This window comes from Chiloscyllium punctatum, chromosome 29 (genome assembly GCF_047496795.1).
Source record: "Chiloscyllium punctatum isolate Juve2018m chromosome 29, sChiPun1.3, whole genome shotgun sequence".
NCBI lineage: Eukaryota > Metazoa > Chordata > Chondrichthyes > Orectolobiformes > Hemiscylliidae > Chiloscyllium > Chiloscyllium punctatum.
In genome coordinates this window covers 22,147,956-22,159,384 of record NC_092767.1, presented here as the reverse complement: position 1 = coordinate 22,159,384, position 11,429 = coordinate 22,147,956, and positions in this window count along the sequence as shown.

The following is an 11,429-nucleotide window of genomic DNA, read 5'->3' as shown; positions in this document are numbered from 1 at the left end:
ACTTGTTAAAAGATCTGAGATGAGAATGTGAGTCGTCGGGAATGAGTATTAGTCTCCACAGTTCTGCAGAATTTGTTCGCATTGACTGGTGACTTTAAATTCAAACATGGTGTACAGTTCTTGTGCCTGTAATACAACCCAGCATAAAGAATTTCATGATGGCCTACTATTTATCATTGAAACTGTTATCAACTGGCAAATTAAAATTTTAAACAAGTTTATCTCTTAATTGTCTGCAGGTGTGCGAATTGGGGGGGGGGGGGAGGGGGGAGGGGGGTGCATGGGTTTATGATCATCTGTGTTCTGCATAGTGACATAAACAGAAATTAACAATTTATTAAGTTATAAACTTGACATCCAAGATCTGTTATTTGTAAATTCTGGTAAGGAACAATTGAACGATTTTGTGGGTCATTGAATGGTTGAATGTCACTGTGTTGCAAATCCAATGATCGGGAGGTTGGTTTTGGTTCAGCTTCATTTTTCTGTATCACTCCAGACACCGTACCTCCAGGCACAATAACTCTGGACACTGTCACTCTGGTTACAACACTGTCACTCTGGACACTATCACTAGATACTGTGAGATCAGACTGTGACATTGGACAGTGTAATGCTGGACATTGCGATGTCAGATGTTTTAACTATAGACACTAACACCGGAAATAGTGACACTGGATATCATTTGGATGCAGATAAAAAAGGAAAACAGTAAAAAAGAAAACAAATGAGATAGAATCTACTTGTAGAAATGGGAACGAAATGGGACTGAGTGAGAATGATTATGGCTGTTTAATGAACAGAAATCAGAACACTGCAATGATGTCCACATCTAATTGAGGGTCTCGGGGTGGATTGTATAAAGAATACCAATTCCTTCGCCTCCGCCTCATCTGCTCCCAGGAGGACCAGTTCCACTACCAAACAGCCCAAATGGCCTCCTTCTTCAAAGACCGCAATTTCCCCTCCACTTCCCGCACCTCCACCCTTGAACCCTGTCCCTCCAATCGCCACCAAGACAGAACCCCACTGGTCCTCACCTTCCACCCCACCAACCTCCAGATACATCGTCATTTCCGCCACCTCCAAACAGACCCCACCACCAGGGATATATTTCCCTCCCACCTCTATCAGCGTTCTGGAGAGATCACTCCCTCCACAACTCCCTCGTCAGGTCCACACCCCCCACCAACCCAACCTCCACTCCCGGCACCTTCCCCTGCAACTGCAAGAAGTGCAAAACTTGCGCCCATATCTGCCCCCTCACTTCTCTCCAAGACCTCAATGGATCCTTCCATATCCATTGCAAATTCACCTGCACCTCCACACACATCATTTACTGTATCCGCTGCACCCGATGTGGTCTCCTCAACATTGGGGAGATAGGCCGCCTACTTGCGGAACGTTGCAGAGAACACCTCTGGGACACCTGCACCAACCAACCCAACCACCCCGTGACTGAACACTTTAAATCCCCCTCCCACTCCGCGAAGGACATGCAGGTCCTTGGCCTCCTCCATCACCAGACCTTGGCCACACGACGCCTGGGAGGAAGAGCGCCTCATCTTCCGCCTAGGAATCCTCCAACCACATGGGATGAATGTAGATTTCTCCAGCTTCCTCATTTCCCTCCCCGCACCTTATCTCAGTCCCAACCCCCGGATTCAGCACCGCCCTCTTGACCTGCAATCTTCTTTCCGACCTCTCCGCACCCACCCCCTCTCCGGCCTATCACCCTCACCCTCACCTCCTTCCACCTATCGTATTCCCAGCACCCTTCCACCAAATTCCCCCCCACCTTTTATCTCAGCCCGCTTGGCACACTAGCCTCATTCCTGAAGAAGGGCTTATGCCCAAAACGTCAAATCTTCTTCTCCTTTGATGCTGCCTGACCTGCTGCGCTTTTCCAGCAACACATTTTTAAATTCAGTTTTGCAACCCATTTAGGAAATTCTATCTGTGAATGAGCACTCTGGTTTAGAACCAAAAGCTGATGCGGACCACAACAACTGCTCGAACTCACATTAGGTAATACTTTCTTAAAACACATACAAAGAAAAACAGGAACAAATTCAGATCCTTATCCTCAGAATTCTCAAATGACAGAATCACATCGAACAGAAGAGGCTCTTTGGACCATCATTTTTATCCCACCAAAATGACACTAAATCTACAACAGTCCCACTTTCCAGTACTTGGCCCATAGCCTTGAATGTTGTGACATTTCAAGTGCTCTTCCAAGTACTTTTCTGAGGTTTCCGATTTCAATTTCAGGTCCCTCACCAACCTCTAGGGGGGAAGAATTTTGCTGATGTGCCCTTTAAACCTCCTGCCTTTCAGCTTAAAATTACACCACCCTGTTATAGGCCCTTGGACTAAGGGGAACAACTGCTTTCTATTCACCCTCTCTATGGTCTTCATAGATACTCCGATCTCTGTTAGTGAAGCAACCCGAGCTTATCCAGCCTCCCTCTTCACAGCTAAATTGCTACAGCCTAAGCAACATTCTGCTGAACCTCCTTTGCACTCCCTCCAATGCAAACACATCCTTCCCATGCTGCGGTGAGTAGAAATACACACAATGATCCAACTATGGCTTCAACAAAGTCCAACAGCACTTCCCTGCTCTTATAACCTATGTCTTGACGAGTAAAGGCACATATCCTGTACACCTTCTTAACTACCCTATTAGTCAGTCCTGCCACCTTCAGAGATGTGCTAACAAGCACCTTCAGATCTTTTGGTTGCTTTATGCAGCCTGGGTATTCTCCCATTCACTGAGTACTGCCTTGCTTTGCAACTTCTGGCAAAATTTATCACGTCAGGGTTTATCAGGATTAAATTTTATCTGTCGTTGATCTGCCTATTTGACCAATCTACCTATTTTTGTTTGTAGCCTAAGAATATTTTCCTCACTGCCAACCACCCAGTCAATATTTGTGTCATCACAAACTTACTTAGTATCCCCAACCACCCCCACTCCCACCCCCCAACGACATACACATTCACCCACATACATGAACACACACATGCAGACATACACACACTCACTCACATACACCACACACACACATACACACTCTTTCTTATCATTTACGAATATCACAAACAATAAAAGATCCAAAATTAATCCCACTGGATACCAGTCTCCAATTACACTAACAGTCTTCTTTCAGCTTTGCCTCTGCTTCCTCTGACTGAGTCAATTTGCTAATTTATTCTGAATTCCATATGTTTTTACATTAGTTGTCAATCTCCTATGTGTGGCTTTGGGACAGTTCAGTGACACAGTGCTTAGTACTGCAGCCTCACAGCACCAGGGCCCTGGGTTCGATTACAGACTTGGGTGACTGTCTGTGTGGAGTTTACACATTCTCCCTGTGTCTGTGCGGGTTTCCTCTGGGTGCTTGTTTTACGCCCACAGTCCGAAGGTGTGCAGGTTAGGTGAATTGGCCATGCGAAATTGCCCAGAGAGATAGGTGCATTAGGCAGGGGTAAAGGTAGGGGAATGGGTCCGGATGGATTAACCTTTGGAGGGTGAGTGTGGACTTGTTGGCCTGCATGGCCTGTTTCTATACTGTAGGGAATTGAATATAATCTTGTCAAAGGCTTTGCTAAAATCCATATAAACTACAACAATTGCCCTACTCTCATTCAAAGACCTGGTCACTTCCTCAAAAACTTTCACCACACTTGTGATGCATTTTGTCCCTCTGACAAAACCACGCTAACAAAAAAGAACAAAGAAAATTACAGCACAGGAACAGGCCTTTCAGCCCTCCATGCCTCTGCTGATCCGGATCCTCAATTAAAATCCGTCGCCTATTTTCCAATGATCTCTATCCCTCTGTCCCCTGGCCATTCATGTAGCTGTCTAGATACATCTTAAGCAACGCTATCATATCCATCTCTACCTCCTCCCTGCGTAAAGATCTTTCCACGCATATTTCACTTAACCCTTTCCCATCTCACCTTGAACTTGTGATGCCTAGTAATTAAGTCCCCCACCCTGGTAAAAAAAGCTTGTTGCTATCCACCCTGTCTATACCTCTCATGGTTTTGTTGACCTCAGTCAGGATCCCCCCCTCAAACTCCATCTGTTTAATGAAAATAATCTTATTCTACTCAACCTCTCTTAATAGCTAGCACCCTCCATACCAGGCAACATCCTGGTGAATCTCCTCTGCACCCTCTCCAAAGCATCCACATCCTTCTGGTAATGTAGCAGCCAAAACTGTCTGCTGTATTCCAAATGTGGCCAAACCAAAGTCCTATACAACTGTAACATGACCTGACAAATCTTGTACTTGATACCCCGTCCGACGTAAGAAAGCATGTTATATGCCTTCTTGACCACTCTATTGACCTGCATTGCCACCTTCAGGGAAATATGAGCCTGAACACGCAGATCTCTCCGTATGTCAATTTCCCCAGGGCTTAAGTCCAAAGATGTACAGATTGGGTGAATTTACCTTGCTAGATTATTCATCGTGTTCGGGGATATGTAAGCAAGGTGCATTAGTTAGGGGAAGTCTGGACTAATTGATGTAGGGGACTGGATTGGTGTGGACTTGTTGGGCCAAATGGCCTGTTTCTACACTGTTGGGATTCTAATTTACTGTATAGTTTGCTTGAGAACTGGGTCTTCCAAAATGCATCACCTCGCATTTGCCTAGACTGAACTCCATCTGCCATTTCTCTGCCCAACTCTCCAATCTATCCATACTCTGCTGCATTCTCGGACAGTCCCCTTCACTAACTGCTACTCCACCACTGGTCACAGTTCTTCATTTTGAGAAACTCCGTTCCACTATTACTCACAATCTCCTGTTGTCCAGCCAATTCTCTAGTCATCTAGCTCGTCCAGCCTGGATCCCATGCAACTTCACTTTCACCATCAGCCTGCCTTGGGGAACCTTATCAAACGCCTTATTGACGTCCACGTAAATGACATCCACAGCCCTTGTCTCATCAATCAACTTTGTCACTTCCTCAAATAATTCTATTAAGTTGGTATTATCTCAGAGAACAGATAAGGGAGATCTAGTGGACGTGGGTATTTGGATTTTCAGAAATCTTTTGACAAAGTCCCACATAAAAAGTTAGTTTGCAACATCAAAGCAAATGGGATCAGGATAATATACTGACTTGAATTGAGAATTCATAGCAAACAGAACCTGTATTGTTTGGAGTGGAAGGTAATGACACTGGGTAGGATAAAGATCAATGCTTGGGTTCCGGTTATTCGCAATAGCCTTCGTGAGTTTTTTTTTCATTCATGCGATGTATATACTGGGTTCTCTAGACTACTCTCAGATATGTTGTTTATTTATTAATTGGATAATTAATATGACAGGATACTTCATCATTTCTTTGACTTGCAGCCTGAACTTGAACTGAGTTTTTATGCAGCAATTTAAATTCACCAGTGAAACGCCAACCATTGCAAATATAAATTCTGAAATGTTGTAATATCTCAGGTATGTTCCCTGAATGTTATAATAAAAGAATTCTATAATTCTTGCACCGACCACAGAATGATGAAAATGTCGGATAATGACAAAAGTAAAATCACAGACTTTCTTCTGCTTTCCATCTCTGGGTCACTGGGATTCTCTCCTTTGCTCTGGCCCTTCAGTCTCTGATGGGCCCGACTTGTCACAGAAATATGTCTCACTGTCAGTACTGAGCGACAGAATTAAAATGTATGGAACCAAGGGTATTGAAACACAATCAAAACAGTCAAATCCCACCAACCAGCACAGAAAAATAATTCTGCTTTGGATAACAGAAACAATTGGCAATTACCTCTGTCAGTTCATATCTATAGTAGAAGGGGATGTTTTTAAAAATCGACCAGAATGCATGTTATTCAGAGGACGACAGCTGCATTTTTCTTGGTGCATTACTGTGTATCCACATTCTGGAAACAGATGACAATTAAATCGATCAGAGGAGGAGGTAACTGTCAACCAGACAGAACAATTTTTGGCTGAATGAATCAGAACATTGTGAACACTACACAGTGGTGAGATCCAGGAAAGACAGGGGAAATTAATACATTTAATCTGCCACAGAATAACCTCTGTGATTATAATAAATAGATCTGCTGTCACCACAGCCATGAGGTAATGGCTGGTGCAGGTTGAGAGGCTGCACTTTCCTTCGGCCAGTCTCATAATTCCGAGTGAACAGGTCCTTCCCCTGTTTAAGATACCCCTTAAAATTCATGTCCTTGAATGAGTTATTGTCATCTTACATAATATAGACAATAGGTGCAGGAGTACGCCATTCTGTCCTTCGAGCCAGCGCCACCATTCATTATGATCATGGCTGATTATCCTCAATCAGTATCCTGTTCCTGCCTTATCCCCAAAACCCTTGATTCCACTATCCTTAAGAGCTCTATCCAACTCTTTCTTGAAAGTATCCAGAGAGTTAGCCTCCACAGCCTTCTGGGGCACAGCATTCCACACACCCACCACTCTCTGGGTGAAGACGTTTCTCCTCAACTCTTTTCTAAATGTCCTACCCCTTATTTTTAAACTGTGTCCTCTGGTTTGGGACTCATCCATCAGTGGAAACATGCTTCCTGCCTCCAGAGTGTCCAATCCTTTAATCATCTTATGCGGCTCAATCAGATCCCCTCTCAGCCTTCTAAACTCAAGGGTACACAAGCCCAGTCGCTCCAATCTTTCAAGTAAGATAGTCCCGCCATTCCGGGAATTGACCTCGTGAATCCAAGCTGCACCCCCTCAATAGCCAGAATGTCCTTCCTCAAATTTGGAGACCAAAACTGCACACAATATTCCATTTGCGGTCTCACCAGGGCCCTGTACAGCTGCAGAAGAACCTCTTTGCTTCTATACTCAATTCCTCTTGTTATGAAGACCAGCAAGCTATGAGCTTCCTTCACTGCCTGCTGTACCTGCATGCTTGATGGGTCAAAATTAACTTCATTTAATTTGTCATGATAAAAGTGGGTGACATCGGCATCAGGCCAGGATGAACTGAATGGAAACAGACCAAGTAAAGTATTGCTGAAAATACATTTGCAATCAAAAGACACAGATTTTTAAAAAGTATGTGATTTAATCTTTATAATGGAGCATGTTGTCCTCTAAATTCTCAAATTCAGATTACATTAGTGTGGAAACAGGCCCTTCGGCCCAACAAGTCCACACTGGCCCGCCGAAGCGCAACCCACCCATACCCCTAACCTAACACTACAGGCAATTTAGCATGGCCAATTCACCTGACCTGCACATCTTTGGACTGTGGGGGGAAACCCACGCAGACACAGGGAGAACGTGCAAACTCCACACAGTCAGTCGCCTGAGGCGGGAACTGAACCCAGGTCTCCGGCGCTGTGAGGCAGCAGTGCTAACCACCGTGCCACCGTGCCACCCAATTCTCACCTGTTTACCTGTATTCAAAATCTTCCAAGTTCATCATTAATTTATTTGCTTTCTTGGACAAGTGTGAATCACGTTTTGTAAAATCTCTATGAAGTGTTCGCTGTTCTGTTGTGATGTAAATGTTACCAGCTGGTATGATTGTGAAAGAAATGACCGATTTCATAGAATTAAGTGAAATGAAATGCAGGTAAGAATGCCAGAAACAACAGTAAGTTTGACAATTGGGAACAATCCTGTGTCACTGAGCTGCCCAAACTTCTCGATTCCTCTCTAAGTCCTTCTGATTATCCAACTCCGTCTCCTTAACCTATACCCTCTAGGTTTGCACTCCTCTCCCCTGGGAAAAAGACCTTGGTGATTCACCCAATCCATGCCCCTCATGATTTTATTAACCTCTATAAGGTCACCCCTCAGCCTCCAATACTCCAGGAAAAATAGCCTCATCCTATTCAACATCCCCCTACAGCTCACGCCTTCCAACCCTGGCAACATCCTCGTAAATCTTTCCTGAAACTTTTCAAGTTTAACAACATCTTTCCTACAACAGGGAGACCAGAATTGCGCACAGCATTCCAAAAGGTCTCACCAATGTCCTGTATAGCCGCAACATGATTTTCTAACTCTCATACTCAACACGCTGAACAATAAAGGCAAGCACACCAAAAGCCTACTTCACTACCCTGTCTACCTGCGACTTCACTTTCAAGAAACAATGAACCTGCACCCCAACGTCTCTGTATTTGACAACACTTCCCATTAAGTATATTGGTCCTTTCCTGATTTGCCATACGAAAATGCAACACCACACACTTATCTGAATTAAACTCTATCTGCCACTCCTTGGCACATTGGCCTATATGATGACGATTCCATTGTACTCTGACATAACCATCTGTACTGTCCACTACACCACCAATTTTGGTGTGATTTGATTTTGATTATTATTTTATTGTCATGTGCATTTTACATTAAAAATACAATAAAATACAGTGAAAACATTTCATTTGTCACCATGACACAGCACTATTTTGAATAATTTAAGAATAAGAAAAAATGGAAAGACATGGCTGAAGATGAGCCAGCTAAACACGGTAATCAATGCCTACGCCATCATCCTTTTTCCACCTCCACTTCACCATCATCTGCAGTGGACCCAACCAACATTGAAGTTGCTGATCCTTAGACATGTACTGCTCGATCATTCCAAACCAATGGCTGCGCCAAACCTACCAACGTCAGAGCTGTATAACTCACCGGTAGACCCACCGCGTCGATGTTGCCATCGTGCCTTTCCACCACTGCACTGGTGCTAGTGCTGGACCCAACCTACAATAAAGTCGCCAAACCTCAGGCACGATCTTTTGCCTCTGGGTTGATCTCACTGATGTCGTCTCCGATATGACAGACACTGATTTTAGGTCCTGTGCATGCTCTGGAAAAGTAAGTAGCTGCTCACTTGAGGTGTGTCCTGGGCCCACTCTTCCCTGTGTTGGACGCTTGCTGCCATGATACTGTCCAAGCTCAGGACAAGGTCAAGAAGAGAAATATAAAACAGAGAAGCAAAAGAAAGAAAGAGAAAAGCGGTCGGAGCAAATGAGTTCTGGCACAAGAGCTGTTCTGCCACATGGTGCTGTCATCTTAGGACGAAGCAAACTTGTTGCAATCTTACTAACCATACCTCCTATATTTACATCCAAATCATTTATGTAAAATGATAAAAAGTAGTGGACCTAGCACCAAATTCTATGGAGCACCGCTGGTCAGAGGCCTCCAGTCTGATAAACAACCCTCCACCACCATCCTCTGTCTCCTATTCCAAAGCCAATTTTGTAACGAATTGGCAAACCCACCCTGAATCCCGTGTGATCTAACTTTACTAACCAGTCAACCATGCAGAACCTTGTTAAAGGCTGCACTAAAATCCAAGTCAACAACTTCTGCTCTGCCCTCAATCTTATTGATTACTTCCGCAAAAAACTCAAGCAAGTTTGTGAGGTTCGATTTTTCTTGCAAAAAATCCATGCTATCTCTACTCAATCCTTGCCTCTCTAAAAGCATATAAAGCCTATCTTTCAGAATCATCGCCAACAACTTACCCACCACTAAAGTTAGAACCACAGGTCTATAGTTCCCAAGCTTCTCCTCACATCCTTTCTTAAACAATAGCACAACATTAGCCAAACTCCAGTCCTTTCGTTCTTCACCCATGTTCATAGATATACAAATATTTCTACGAGGTGCCCCGCAATTTCCTACCCAACTTCCCACAACATCCTGGGACACATATAATCAGGCACTGGAGGGTTACTTATCTTTACATTTTCTAAGACCTCCAGTTCTTCCTCATAAACTGTTTTTAAAAAAAATCAATATTTATTTCCCGGAGTTATCGAGCCCCCATTTCTTTTTCAACAGTAAAAATTGATGTGAAATATTCAGTTATCATCTCTCCCACCTCCTGAGGTTCAACACAAAGACAACATTGTTGATCTTTAAAGGGTCCTACTCTCTCTCTCTCTGTCTCCCATTGCTCTCCTGCTCTTGAAGTGTTTATAGAATCTTTTTTGGGTTATCTTAAATCTTACTTGCCAGGCTATCTAATTTTCCATTTTTGCCTTTCTGATTTCCTTTTTAAGCATGTTCATACCCTCTTTATACCCTTCAACCAACAGGACCATATGCTTCTGAACTCTCATTATCACACTTTTAAAGACTCCCACTTGTCAGTCATACTTTTACCTGTAAACGGTCTGCTCTAATCAACTTTTGAAAGTTATTGCATCATTCCCTTAAATTTTGCCTTATTCCAATTGAGAGCTTTAACTTTTTTGGAAGATTTATCCTTTTCCATAGCTATTTTAAAACTAACAGCATTACAATCACTAGTTCCAGTCATTTGCTCTGCCTTATTTTGCAAAAAATATTCAAGTTTTGCTCGTTCTCTTCAGGAACATTTATATATTGATAAAGAAAATTTTCTTGAACACATTTAACAAATTCTTCACCAAACAAAACTTTAACACTACGACAGTCCCTCAGAAATATCTATTCTAATTGCAGTAGTAATGTATTCCTTAATTAAATATGCCATTCCCTCTCCTCTCTTACTATCCCTCCTATAACACCTCAAGCCTGAAATGTTGAGCTGCCTCTCGTGTCAATTCCTCAGCCAAGCTCCTGTAGTAGCTTTGACATCCCAAACCCACATTCCCATACATGCGCTGAGCTCATCAGCCTGACCTGAGAGTTAAGTCATTCTCCGACCGCTCATTTCTGTCTTTTCGAATTAACTTGCTCTTTTCTGATTCAGAACCATCCTCATATTTCTGTCTATTCACTGTTAGTTCGAAACTCCCAACTCACCACTCTAAAAATGTTGACAGGATCCGAAACTAGAACGAGCAAATCTCCCCAGTCGGATATTGGTCCCTTTCCAGTTCAGGTGAAACCCATCCTTTTGAACAGATCTTTTATGTCCCAGAAGAGATCCCAACGATCCAAGAAACTGAATCCCTGCACAGTGCACCACCTTTTCAGCCACTGATTTATCAATCCTATCCTTCCCTCAAGCGAAACCTCAAAAACGCAGAAATGCTGTGCCGTCCACATTTCGGAAATAAGCCCTTCATCAGGAATGTGACTTGTTTTCAATAGATTCCAGTATCTGCAGTAATCTGCTCCTACATTTTCCCCAGTATCAGCTTTTATTTCTCCCTGCCTCACAATTATCCATCCCCTTTATCAGTGTCTCTTCTCTCTCTTTCTGGGCTCCATCTCCACCTATTACAGGAGGGAGAGCCAATAACTGCACTTTTTTCCGAGCTACTTTCAGTACTGATGAAGGGTCACTGAATCTGAAACGTTACCTTTGTTTTAAATCCACAGAAGCTGCCAAACCTGCCGAGTTTCTCCAGCGATTTCTCTTTTCATCCACATTCACTTCCAGATGACGTTCCTAACACGGGACCGCACTTCTATTGGCTATAAGCACGAGATTGACAGATGTTCTGA